Source organism: Anas acuta, chromosome 5, assembly GCF_963932015.1.
Source record: "Anas acuta chromosome 5, bAnaAcu1.1, whole genome shotgun sequence".
In the NCBI taxonomy this organism is placed as follows: Eukaryota; Metazoa; Chordata; class Aves; order Anseriformes; family Anatidae; genus Anas; species Anas acuta.
In genome coordinates this window covers 19,721,390-19,735,808 of record NC_088983.1, presented here as the reverse complement: position 1 = coordinate 19,735,808, position 14,419 = coordinate 19,721,390, and the positions used below count along the sequence as shown (strand labels likewise).

Here is a 14,419-nt window from a genome sequence, read left to right as displayed (position 1 = left end):
TAAAATTCACATAAACACATTTATTGTAAAAAAGTAATTGGCTTTAAGGAGTTGGAGAAAACTCATGTTTTGTCAGATTTGTAAGTCTTCTATTAGACGTTTCAAAGAAATTGAGTACAAGCAAAAATTAAAGCATGCTGAATTATTTCTTACTAGTTATCTTTTTTTTTTTTTTTTTTTATTTTTCTTCTGTTCTCAAGAACAAGATTATGGGTTCTGACCCATCTTTCCTAGCAGTCTAGGACAAATAACAAGAGAGAGCAATATTTTTAGAAGGGGCAAGATGACACAGGGTTTCTCCTACTGAATACAAAATCTTTCTGTTTCTATTTGAAATCCAGACACAGTCTGCAGTGATCTTTTTGAAATGAAAGGTGGTGGACTCAGGTAACCCACCACTATTATCTGAGCCTCATTTTTTCCATTCCCTGTCAGCAGTAGAAAGATTTATTAGGTAAGGAGGATGAACCATTCTTTTACCTCCACGTCCTCTTCTTCCTCTGTTCTTTCAAAGCAGTCGCACTGTACAGGTCCTTGTAAAAAGCACATAGTTAGAAAATAACTCTGCACTATTCTTCCTGAGGTGAAACGAGATACCACAAATGAAAGACAGAAAGAAGAGTTAATAGCAACATCTGATCAAAGGAATGCTGATCCACAAGCAGAATCATTAGATGTATAGTGCTTGTGTAAGTCAGGCTGAACTGATTTACAGAAGTTGAATATTCACAACATAAAGAAGAAAACTATTAAGCTCCTTGCAAGAGCAATGACAGTAGGCCAGTTTTCCTTCTTTAGCAGTACGAGGGAAGGGTTCAGTCTGGGAGATTATACTGAACTGTTTGTGCCCCAGTTGGCTCTGAATCAATGGAGAACCCTACTCTTCAAATCTCTCGCAAGAAGTAAATATTTTATTCATTTTTACTTGTTTTAATAGGTGATTTAAGGAGATGTTTGGGCACAAGATTTTCTATGGTCATGTTTACAGCACTGCTGTAGTTACTTGCTGCATAGTTTGAGTTTCAGATGCGTAAGTGGATGTGGTTATATAATTTACTGTGGCATCTATTTATACATCAGTTCATGTTTCGTATCTCTGTCTCATAGTAATTGCTATACTTTTTGCGACTGACATATTTTCCATGACATTTTTTAGGCTTTCCACCATTGCTATATCTAATGAAGCTTGATTTTCATATGCATGTGACTAGCATGAACATATAATATGGCTCTAAAAAATTTACCAGCCTAACCTTCATCTCATTGTGCCAGCGGACTGCAGGCATAATGGTTTTATCAATGCAGCTCTAGACATTTGGCACTTGCATTAAATTTTAACTGATAATTTGTAGTGAATTATATAATTTCTCTTGCTACAGGAACTCTGTAGTGCAGGAGTGGGGAGAAAAATGACAGATGTCCTCCATCAATTTGCCACTTTTTTAGTTCAATTCAGCCTATACTTGTGCATGTGCTGATGATGGTGGTGTCTAAGGAAGATAAGAACTGTGTTAGGAAATTGCTTTAATGTTACTGGAGATAATTGAGGACTGCTGCTTTGCAGGGGAATATTTACTTCTGGAACCTATAGTGAGACTTTATGCTGCTGTCTCCAAGCAGAGATGGAAAACAAAGTGCATAAAGCTGTGCTAGCTGGTAACTAGTGATGTGTTGTAATAAATGATTTAGTGGGCTTTTCACAGTACAAATTTCAGTAGTACTACAGAGGCAGTTAGTGTCTAAGAATAAATGTATATATTTTGTTAGTCATTGTTTTATTTGTGAAAACAAGTACAGTGTTTTGCAACCAGTTATAAACCACTCTGAGTGACAATGGACAAGTTCTGTTGTTCTGTTCTGATCTTACATTCTGCCCATCATTGTAGTAGCCTAACACCAACCTATAAAGCATTACTGCAAGATATCCTTACAAAATAATTTTGTAGTGTTTAATAATATCAAATGACTTTATTTCATGTAAAGAATTATTGATATTTGTAACATGAGACATGGTCAGTCAGAATTACAAAGCTTTAAATTCCATTCTGGACATGAAATTCAAGGCAGTGGTGTATACCCACAATTATTTATGAGTGTATGGATCACGTTTGTAACTCCACTGACTTCATATACATGAACAATCTAGATAATTAGTTAGCAAAGTTACATGAATTGTGCTTGTATTCCAACTGCAAATAACACTGTTGCAAAAATGACTCCCAATAGACAGATTGGGGTAGATTCCTTGCATAAATATAATATACAGGCTCTCGCCCTTGCTTTTATTTTCTTTCTAACTACTATCTTAACATCCAATGCTTAAAAGCCTGGATATATTGAAACCTAGGTCCTCCCACCAAGACTAAAGGACTGTACTTGCATAGACCTATGATTCTATCAATTTTAACATCTACTATCTGAGACAGCAACTTTAGCAAGGACTCTATAGGTTCACTAACAGATAGAAGTACAACGCAGTCTTTTTATACTGTGTGGAAATGAGATTAGAGCTGATCTAACAAGAAGCAAATCTCTTTTTCCCGTCAGTCTTGTTCCTTGCTTCTAGGTAATTATACAAGTTGAATTAATCAGCACAGTATATTGCTTGGTTTTCAGGCAATTTCCTGTAGGAAGACTCTCCTTGGTATAAATAAGTACATGTGTGCTGTATACTTGCTGGCAATCATAAGGGGATCCTTACTTCTTTCCCTCGTGTGCACTGAAATGCTGAAAATAAAATCATGTGATCTAAATATCTGCATATCCCATATTACTGGGCTGAAATGAATGAGGGTCTTTCTGACAATTTTTCACTATTTGAATCTTCTCACATAATACCGTATCCAATAAGGGGAGTGAAATTATAATATCTGAAAAAGCAAAAAAGTAACGTGCGACTGGTCATTCTTCCAGCAAGGATTTTCTCTAGTTATAAATCAAGATTTATTCATATAAAATCTGGAATTACCTTACATAAACAGTAATTAAGAGACATATTTCTTGTTCCAAATCTTCATCCATGGGTTAAAGCAGAAATATGAGTATCCTTACAGTAGACCTATTGAAGGTTTCACTACAAAATGTATTTATGACTGTAAATAATCAGAAATGTAGTGCATTTGCAGAACTGTATGAAAAGCCTGAAGTGAGTTAGAGGGTGCTGATGGTTTATGAATCAATGCATAAATGTCAGTGAATTAACAAATCAAATTGGTAACTACAGTGAGCCTATTGGTATACCCCTCCACACTCACAATAGAGGTCAAAAAATGATTGCAAAAAATCCACATTTTTGATAACTGAATTGAAAAGAGAACATTTAGTCAAAAGGCAATGTCCAAAAATTCATTTTTGTGTGTGCTATTTTCATAAAGAATAATACAAAAATAAAAATGAACTCTCCAGTTTTTAATAACAAATGTGAAAATGAATTGACATTCTGTAAACAGCAAAAATTATCACATTGTTTGAGCTAAGTTTCTTGATTTATCTTGATGGCTAACATGCCATCCTGTAGAGAAACTCATGCATGTATTTCATATGTCTGAGTGTGTAGCCCCAGAAGAATAATAAAAGTAAATCCAGCAAAACAACTATCTACTTCTAGCCCAAGTGCAAGAACTAAAACTGCTACAATAATTATATAATTCTTAATGAAGCTTCAGCTTCACAATGTTGGATTTTTCCATTTACAAAACAAAATCTGGAGTACATAGTGGTAGGAAGTTGGTGAAGCTCTTCAGAAAGTAGAATCTAGAAAGTAGGAAGTAGAATCAGCAGAACTCTGAAGAATATTGTAGTGAAGTGATCATTACTATTAGTATTACAAGTTATTTATGTATTGCTCATTACAGAGAGAGTTATAGACAGCCATGGTTGGTTTTAAAGCATTTTGTTTTCTATTGTAGCAATATAAATCAGGCATGTTTTCTCATGAGTATTTCAGTACATATAGACTATTGTTCCTAAGCAGAATGTACTCCACATGACTTGGATTTAACAATAGCTAAGATTTTTATTTTTATTTTCCCTAAAGCTTAAGAGTGATTCAGGTGTACTCATGGAATGTACTCATTCCATGCCAAAGCAATAGAAATTCTTTTGATTTCTCCCTACCTGATCCTGGTTGTGACTCAGGTATTATTCCTATGTAATGCAAACCACTATTTTTAAATATATATGATATTGGTTCCTTCCACATCCATTTAAAATAAATAAATAAATAAATAAATAATTTGGAAACAGACTCTTTCCACAGCTGAGACCAAATTCTGTGAAATTCTGTATACTTCAAATTCCAAAGTCAAATCAATAGGTTTTGAACATGATAACTGTTTTGCAGGGTCTCCACATATATTTAAACGGACAGAAATGGCTTGCAGCTATCTTCATTCAAAGGAGCAAGAACCATCACCCATTATATTGTTAGGTTTTTGAGTGAGAAAGATTTTGTTTCAAAATATAGTATGACCTAAAATATAAACCTGAGACAGTTTGAAATAAAACCCTTACCGAAGATCAAATTTTCTAATGCTGTCCTTTTTGTTTAGTTGTAGCAGTATTACCTGCATAGTCCACAACACAACAGCAACAAGTAATAAAAGTCATTAGAATGGACAGCAACTTGGCTGGTTGTATGAATGAGAAACTCCCTCGGTAAATGTTGATATGAATTATTAAATGAAACAGTGGCAAAATATAGTCCGTCAAAAGCAGTTTCCTTCTAGAGTCACGGGAGGAATTAAAATTTATTTCAAAGGAAGGGTTTTCTCCGCATGTCTTCAACATCTCGCTTTGCTTGAGTTACATAGGTTGTCTGTACTAAAACTTCACAAATCAATTTCCCAAATAAAGAATGCTTATTGGAATAGTTTTCATAATCTGAGGGTCATCTCAACGTTTTTTCCTATATATCTGAAATTTCCCTTCTTAAATGGTTCCTGGAGAGAAGATACTGTAATATTACAGTGAGCATGATTCTAGTGGGCTGTATGTATGGCATCCAGTTACTGATTTGACGTTTAGAATATTTGTCAATGCTACAATATATGCTCTGTAATTTGAACACACGGGTCTGCTCTTCAGTTGGTTTGTACTGACACAACTTCCTTGGCTTTAATTAACTCATCATCGGATGAGTTATACTAGTTTAGGATGTGGACCACAGAATGAACAGTCAAGTATTTATCTGATTTCTAGATTAGCTTTCCAGAGTAGTAAAGATTAAAGAGAATGACAGATACTAAGGATGAAACCATTCTGCTTAGATTTAATGCAAAGTCATTAATTTTATCATTGATGTTATGTTCAGAATTGGTTGAAAAATTTGGAAAAAAAATAAAAAATTTTGATTTGATGAAGAGGGACATCTAAAGTGATACAGAATTATTTAGTTGTTTCCCCACGTTTTTTGATTGGAGTCAAAGCCTGTGACTGAATACCAGCCCATTGCTATATGCAACTGATAACTAATGCATGGCTAACAGCAGTGAAATAGATGAGAACAACCAAGTGAGTCTCTACTTAATATATATGACTAAAGTTGCTGGAGTCAAAGGCCTAGGTGATGCTTTGGCCCTCAGCAAAATCAATAGAATAATTTCCACTGACATCAAAGGAGTAGGGATACTTCTTCTGATTACCCTTTCTGTATTCCTTATGGTTAATTAGGACTTCATTTAAGCACATCATCGGGCACTTACTAACTTTTAAATATGATTATGAGCTCTCTACGTTTCCTCTCTTATGAAAAAGAACATTCATCCCATCAAACACCACATATAAATACTTAACTTGTGATCTGATTGCTATTTTTAACAGCAAAGTCCTACAAGATGCCTAGAAAGAGATCTATCCTTTCCTCCTGCTCAGTGCACTGATGGAAAATACCTACTGAGAAGCATAACACTCCAAAGCCTATCTATATCCAAAATCTATAAATGCTATAGATATATGGAATCTAAGCTAATATATATGAGTTATGTGTATAATTTAGACTCAGTACTGCATGTTGTCTTATATCAGTGGAAAAACAAACAAAGAGAAATAAACAAACAAAAAATCCCCATGTGTAATAATAGCTTTGAACTGAAATGATCTAAAAGCAACCTTTGATCTTTGAGCAACCTGATCTAGCGGGAGGTGTCCCTGTCAGTGGCAATGGGGTCGGAATTAGACATTCTTTAAGGTCCCTTCCAACCCAAACCATTTTATTATTCTTTGAAAAGTTTGTATAACCATGTGCAATTTTATATATGGCCATTTTGCTACATAGATTTAAAGGACCATTCAGATTTTAATTCCTCACAGACTGTAATACATACTTAAAAGTGATTGTACTTTGACAATCATATAAATATCAGTTAGAAACACTGAATATTCTTTGAGATATTTGTCTCACTAGCTGGAATGTGATACTTACTTTTTTACTCTTTATTTCAAATAAGCAGAACATCAGAACATTTTTTTCTATGATCAAAACATATTAGAGTCTCCACAAAATTATGGAGGTCTCATTTTTAGGCAAAAATAAAAATAGCTTTGACAAAGTGCTAATGTATTAATTTTAAAAATAAGCCTGCAGTGATGGGGCTGGTACAGCTGGCATAAGGAAACTTTTCTGTCACTGAAATTAAGTTAATTAACCAAGTTGGGTCATTTGGCATAGCAAAAGGAACGACTAGGGTTGAGTCTTAATGTAGGGTTCATATCTTCACCTTTGACAAAGAATGCAAAGAATGCAACATCATTGTCTTCAATTGGAACTGTGGGTGAAGAGATAGTGGGAACACACAGCATTGAAATAGAAGCAGTAGTCTATTTAACACTAAAAGAATTAATGTCCAGGCACTTATTCATAAAACCTATTATATATATCCTAGATCTAATAGCCACAGGCCCAATTAGCTAAACCCTTACAAAAGTCCAAATTTCCATTCACTTCAGGAAACTACATTCACACGAGAGATACATATGCTGTAGCCAACAGTTTAAATCACTGTAGAAATGATACCATGATAGCTTATGGTATTGAATGCTACTTGCATCTAGTTCTTCCTTTCCCTTTTTCTCTCTTACTCCAGTTGCACACTTCCTCAAGCTCTTCCTTCCTTATAGGCCTAAACGTAGTAAATAATTTTAAAATAAAACTTATTGCTAAGGAATTAATGCCTTGCTGACATAAACTGCTGCTCTGCACACAAGTTAGGGAGGTATATTTTATATTTACATGGTTTAGGTGGCATTAATAACATCAATATTTATATTGCCATAAGCTTAGCTTGCACCAGAGTGTCATTTATATAGTGTTATGTTTCCTCCAAGTACTCTTCTTGTCAAATTCCTTTCTTGCTTTTTGAAGGTAAACACACAGCACTACAAAAACTTATGCATGTCATTTCCAGTATTTTTAATGCTGGAAATCTATATCTATAGAAATATATCTATAAAAATAATAACCTTTATAATATAATATCTATAAAAATAATAACCTTTATGCAGCCATCTGTGGCTCTATGTAGTGCCTTCAAACTCAGAGGTTCTTTGAGATTATTAATAGCAATAACATTATCTTAGTAATGTGAGAACTGTAGCTGTCCATATTGAATGTCACTGGTAAAACTGCTCTGGAAAATATGCCCATCTGCATTGGTTAAAAATATAAGTATTAAATCAAAGCACCGCTTCTATTTCAGATACTTCTCAAACATTTTGAGCAAAATTCTGGAGAGTTGTGATAATCAGAAAGTTATTAGGGTTATAAAGAAAATATTGAAGATGTCCAAGTTAGGCTTCCACTGATTTTTAAGTGTTGTCGCAAAAACATTAATAGATTTGGTGCTTGCAAATTTTTGTGATAAGCTTATCAAGTATAGTAAGAATAAACAAGCAAGAATAACAGGAAGTTATTTTAAGCAAATACCTGAAAGGCTTTGTTGCCTTCAAAATAAGATTTAAATCTGCTGGAGGATTTGAGTTTCTCCAGACTGAACACAAATACAATAGTTTCATTTCATTGACTTTGTTTCCCAGTTTACAAGGATTTAGGACAGAGAATGTTATCATCATTTATTAGTATGAGCCCCTTACAAATAAACAAATGTTGTTAAAACATTTCCAGATCAGCTACATAAATAGTGTACATTATCATCATGCTCTTTGGTGCAAATAGCCTGAAATGAGATCTGACTTTCTACACAAATTTTATTTAGAGTTAGCTTGATTCAATTTTGATATTATACTGTCATTTTCATTCTCAGTAATACGTTAATGCTATGCTGAAGCTATTTAAAAGGATTATAGTGTCAATAAATTTTAAATCATGCTACTTGCCTAAGCTTATGTTATTGAAATAATGCATGATGAGCACTTTTGTGAAATCATGTGAAATCAAGTACCATACTGGGCAAAAACTATCACCAGCACCACTGACAAAACAGCCTTTAAAAGTTTAGTAACTGAAGAGCTATTTAGCTCAATGATGCTTTAGTGATTAGAGAATGGAGAAGTGTATTGTAGAAGCTGCTTTAGAATTCTGTTTCTGCAAAACATCATTGGGAACTTCATATTGGCTTCAAACAGCTCAGTCAGCTCCTGGGTCTTATTCCTTCTGGCTCTGCCTCTGACTTACTGAGCCTATGTGGTCAAGTAATTTAACCTTTGGTCCTCTTTGGTTAAGAATATTGACCTATCCCATAAGGTTTCTTCAGAGCTCTGTTGATGAATTATCTACAGTCTGCAAAACACTTACAGATGCTGCTGTGAAAAATGATCTTTGTATGAAATGTCAAATAGAATTAGACACTGCGAATTCTTCAAAATTTAAGTCAACAGCAAAAAAAAAGTCCATATGCAAGGACTTGAAACACATTTTAAGAAAAGTATTTAAGAACACAGATACCAATGAAAAATGGGATAAAATGAAATCTTCGTTAGTGAAAGATGGAGGGAGGAGTTGTGCTAGGGTAGCCTGAGAGACGTTTAACAATATAACTGTTAAGAAAATTACAGTAGACCTTTGCTACCTGGACTTCAAGAGAACATCTGATATGGAGAAATTATTTAGCCTCAGAAAGAGATTTACAGACTTAGGAGATTTAGAACTAATTAGTTTTCTAAGTCTAAGACAGCTAAAAGGAAGAGAAATGAAATAAATCATTCCAACCAAAACCATGATTCTATGATTCTATGATTTGTCCTCAGAGATATTATTAGCAGAATTCCTCTTGAGGAATATACCTTTGAGTATATTATGTAAAATACCTTTGGGGCTGATGATTGTTAATGTGTTCATTCAGGAATATAGTTTATTAGGAATAAAATCAACCAATGGCAAAAATTTAAGAGAAATTCTAGTTAGAGAAGGCATGGTAGTGATAAATGAGAACTCCTTGACAGTTACGACATAAATAACAGATTTATGATGAAATGCAACAAAACAAATTGATATGTTTGGTATTGGTACATTCATATTGCTAATTAAACAAAAAGTGTAACTTGCAGGCTAGGAAAACAGCAGATGGAACAGAAGACTTGGATATGTGCATCAGTCACAGAAGACTTGTGTGACTTGGCCATGTTGGAGAGAGAACGGAAAGAAGAGAAGGAGAGAGAAAGGGAATGAAAGAAGGAAAACATACTATGTATGAAAAACAGTTTTGCTTGTATTTAATGAAACCTCACTGGTTAATAGTAGAAAGCTTGTAGTGGGTATTAAAAAAGATATTTGAACACAGAAGGTAGAAACCATCTTCTTTCATAATTAGGGGAATGAAGAACCTATTTTACATGAGGGGACTGAAAGAGCTGGACTTAGGCAAGCAAAATAATAGCTGAGTAAATGTGAGATTGCTTTCTATAAATAAATGGGAAGCAGGAGGATGATGAGCTATTTTTGTTAAGGGACAAGGTTACACAAGAACAAATGAATATAAACTAGCTATGAATGCATTTATTCCGCAAATTCGTAAAAAGGGTTTTAAGATGGAGCTCAAATTAGATGAATGGGATTATATGACATGATTACTTATGATAGCAGGGAATTGGATTCACTGACCCAGGATGTCTCCTCTGGTTCTACAGCATGTGCTCATACAAATTGCAGTTCTGTGCTTGAACCAGTAGATCACCTGTTTCTGTGATTAGTTGCTTCCTCTGTTGAGATCTTTGTTCAACATTGCCTAAAGTCTGTAAGTCTATTCAAGTTTCACTTCCAGTAGTGATGCAGTTAGGCAGACAAGTTCTTGCATTTTTTTTTCCTCCCTCCCTCTTTTATCCGTTAGGAAAATAAAGTTATGCTTCTGCATCTTCCATTGAATTTTCAAGTTTTGTTTCTTTTTTTTTTTTTTTTTTTCTTTTTTGGCAGAAAAACAGATCAAGGTGAGTGAAAGCAACAAAGTATAGGAAAAGTAGGTGGTAAACATTATGAGCACAAATTACGTACATGTATGAGTAGATATCAGCGGCAACCAGCTTTACAGCTACTGTAGCATTACTTCAAATATGAACAGTAATGTATATGTGCATGATACATTTTAATTTTGGTGTAAATGACATTAACAGCTACTTTGATTTAACTTTAAGTATTTCATTTTTACAGATGTCTAGGAAATTCAAATAAAAGATACAAATATTTATCTGTACTTTTTTTTTTTTTTTTTTTTTTTTTTTGTCTAAGTTCCACTGATTCCACAAAATTTTCTTGCTTTCCCAGCTCACTAAGCTGGTGCTGTGTGTGACCTGGTGACTTGGAGTGCTGTGTTGGCTCTGATGCTCTAACTAGCTCTAGTGAGCAGCATGATCAAGGTGCATCTGCTCATCTTTGTGACTCAGATTTCTTTCTTGATAAATGGTGTAGACAGAATTATCTTCTCAGTTACATCCATTGTTGATAATTTGCTTAGTGTGTAAACTACAAACAACTATGTAAAACTGTCCATTAGGCTGAAGAATTAGCTGTATATTCCTTGGGCACAATGTTGCAAGAACTCATTAGTCAAATTAAAATTATCTGCAATTGATCAAATGCTGTAAGTAAACATTTCTTTACCAAATTGAAAGTTTCTCTTTGGGGCCTGAAAAAAAAATTATATGTATATATATATATATATATATATATATATGAAACATAGGTGAGTGATTTGGAAAAGCGATATCAGAAAGAAAGGAAATTCTGTGAAGAGTTAAACAACTGTTAAGTCTTATTTATCCATTGTGAATTGTCAAGGCTACTAGTCAGACGTAATGGCAAGCCATTGATAAAAAAAATTAATCTCTATCTTCCAGCAGCTGAGCATGTGCTAGATCTGATTGGTATTGTCTGGCATGTTAGAAGAATACAAGAGAAGCAATGCAGAAAAATTCAAACTTGCGTGTTGCATTATGCCCTGTCAATCACATAGAATATGGTCTAACACAGCATGGTATTCGTACCCAGCTGGTCTCAAGGGCTTAAATTCTTAAAAGGAAAATTTCTACTGAGCTAAGTTATTAAGAGTTTCATATGAATAAGGAGTGAGGGATGTGGCCCTTTAGAAACAATGCTGTGCCAAGAGATTCCTGTGTCTTTGTCAATTTAAAATGATGGCAAGCAGTAACAGCATATTTATTGTATAGTAGTAACTATATTAATAGCCACCACATAACAGCTGAAAAACATTCCTTTTCTATCTGGTCACATAGCCTCAGTACATTAGCAAAGGTTTGAGAACAGAAGATGACAGGCTTTCATTGAGAATCATGCTGTTATAATAACACTCTCTCCTGTGCCATAGCTTCTGGCACTAGAACCCACCATCCCATTATAAATTGCTGACATCAGTTGTGGTATAGCATTAATACTATATCTTTAACCCTTTTGATAACGTTCTTCTGGATAAGCTTGTAGCAAAAAGGGAAAGAAAAACTCAGGAAAATATATGCATTTGTATACATACACATGCATGCACACATGCACTCTTTCTTGCTCACAGATTTCAGAAGAGAGATTTCAGATTTTCCTTTGAACCCTCATCACATTTTCATAATGATGATATTAATGCTGATAGTTCTTTACTTTTCCTTTATTAGTCAAAGAGAGATTAGATTTTGTATATTTAAAATGAAGGTCATCCTTTAGCATTTCCTGGTTAAGTCTTTTTACATCAATGTATTGATTTCAATAATAACATAGTTTAATGGGGGAGAGGGAAAACTGCTTTTAATCTGTTCCAAGAGAGTTTTCTCATATATTGGTTACTGTGGCCTCTCCCCGTATCAATCCTAAATCACACTTCTTCTCCGTTTAACTCTGCGTAGCTTTAAGTTGTATCTGTTACTTTGAAACACACTGTCATTTTCATAGTCATTTGAGTCTTGATTCTTGATTCATAAAGTAATCCATCTAATTATAGATATGACTGAATGCAAAGTAAGAAAGACACATGCAGAACAGAAGCCAAGGTTTTTTGGGTTGTTTGGGCCAAGCTATTTCAAACAGGGCCAAGCTGTTTGAAATATCAATTTACAAGTTACAGATGAGCTTCTGAACTTCACTACCAGGTGAAACAGGAGTGAAAAGCAACGTGTGGTTAGTGAATTTAATATTGACCAAATCTGATTTTATTAACCTAGAATCATAAATATAGTCACAACTTAGAGAGATTTTTTTTTTTTATGTTAAATGAATGCTTGATTTTAATTCTTTCTGTTCTACTCCATAAGAAACTCAGATTTTCCTAGAGAACCTGGCAAATGAAAACTTTCATTCATTTTATCTTCTCCTTGCGTATGTACCCTGCTCTGCAGCACAGTTCTGCCTGGTGTACAGAATTAGTTCTCACACCATATACTGAAGACCCCCAGCCACACTGACTCTCACTATTTCTGCAGCCCCCTCTAGCATGGAAATGATGCCTTCTGATATTTATGTGTCTAAAGTTAAATTCAAAGGTGATAAAATAATAATACAAGTTGATTAGATTTTCTGCTCCTGTCACCCGGTTCACCAGGAGAAATTCTGTTATATGTAGCTTGGCTCAAATATGACTGACATAATTCACCCCTGAATGTGTCTTATTTTCTTTCAGTACACATACAATGTGAAGAGATTAAAACTGAAAAACTGAAAGACACAAACTTTTTTTTTTTTTTTTCTTCTCCCTGTGAAATTGTATTTAATGTACAGCAAGCTACAACCAGGGCTCATCTGGATTACAATATTATTTTTATGTTTGCTTGGAAAAACATAGAGTTGTTCATACATATCTTCTTCCATGTTCTCTTTGTTCTAACAAGAACAGAAAAAATTCATTCCAAGAAGCCAATTATCTGCTAACAGCACACAGTATACAAACAAAAAGTATCACTTTGATTCATCTCCAGAAAATAATATAGTATCTTCCATCCTACACCATCATGGAGGTGTATGCCACTATTCCTGGAGGTGATGATAGGGTACCAGGCTTCCTAAGCTGCTTGGACTTCCGTCACTCCTTTTCACACCAGCTCTATTTTTACCTTTTGAGAACTCTGCTGGAATTCAAGAACCCCATTCCTTTGCAAACTGCAAAATTCTGCAGCGTTTTTGCTATCCCCTATTGCAATTCCAGTTCCTGTTTGATTTCTGCTGATTTTTTTTATTATATATTTTTTTTTCATGTTCATTAGGTCTCACTTCCCCATCTTTTCAGTTCTTTTGTAAATTAGAAAGGGTATATGTCTGCTGCAGGGCTTGGGGATTTAGCCAGAGCGCTCCCATTAATGTTAATGGAGATAATAGGTAAATCTGTGAGCAGCACACTGAAATCTCCCCCGAGCCCCCCATTCTCTCCTCCCCCTTTTTTTTTTCTTCTGAAAAGTGATGTAAGTGTGATTATTTTTTCTCTGATACTATATTAAGAAGGATAAGAACAAAGATGTTTAAATGGCTTCCAGTTTTAATACAGAGTAAAAAAATATACTAAGATGTCTATACATTGCTCTGTATTTACCCACCTTGACATTTTAGTGAGTAGAAAAGATTTGCTTTCACCTTTTTTCAGTGATTAACTATTGTATTGCTGATTTATCAGACTGATGGCCTAGAACAATGGAAGTGTCACAGAGGAAATGCAGCATAAGCACTGTAGAAATATGAGTGATGTTTTTATCCTCCTTTCCCACATACATATTGTCTTTATCCCTTAACATAGCCCAGAGCGATTTCTCTGTGAATAAGTAGATAATTTCATCTCCTTATGTTTATTTGCTTTTTTTTGGCTTTACAAGGGGACAGGTCTTACAGACTGGAACTGTGATTTTTACTGCACACACCTGTCCAGTGATTACTCTGTTGGAATCTTCTTACTTATTTCATACAGAACTGCCATCAGCTGGCAATGAGAGTTGGATCCAGCTGAGATGGATCTGAAATAATATGCCAAAGTTTCGGGGGTCTTTTATT

The 14,419-nt window shown here is 34.4% G+C and overlaps 1 protein-coding gene across 8 annotated transcripts in view; it reads left to right on the top strand.

Moving 5' to 3' along the window:
* Positions 1-14,419, top strand: part of FLRT2 (fibronectin leucine rich transmembrane protein 2) — a 72,713-nt gene that overhangs the window by 15,300 nt on the left and 42,994 nt on the right. The window lies entirely within an intron of this gene.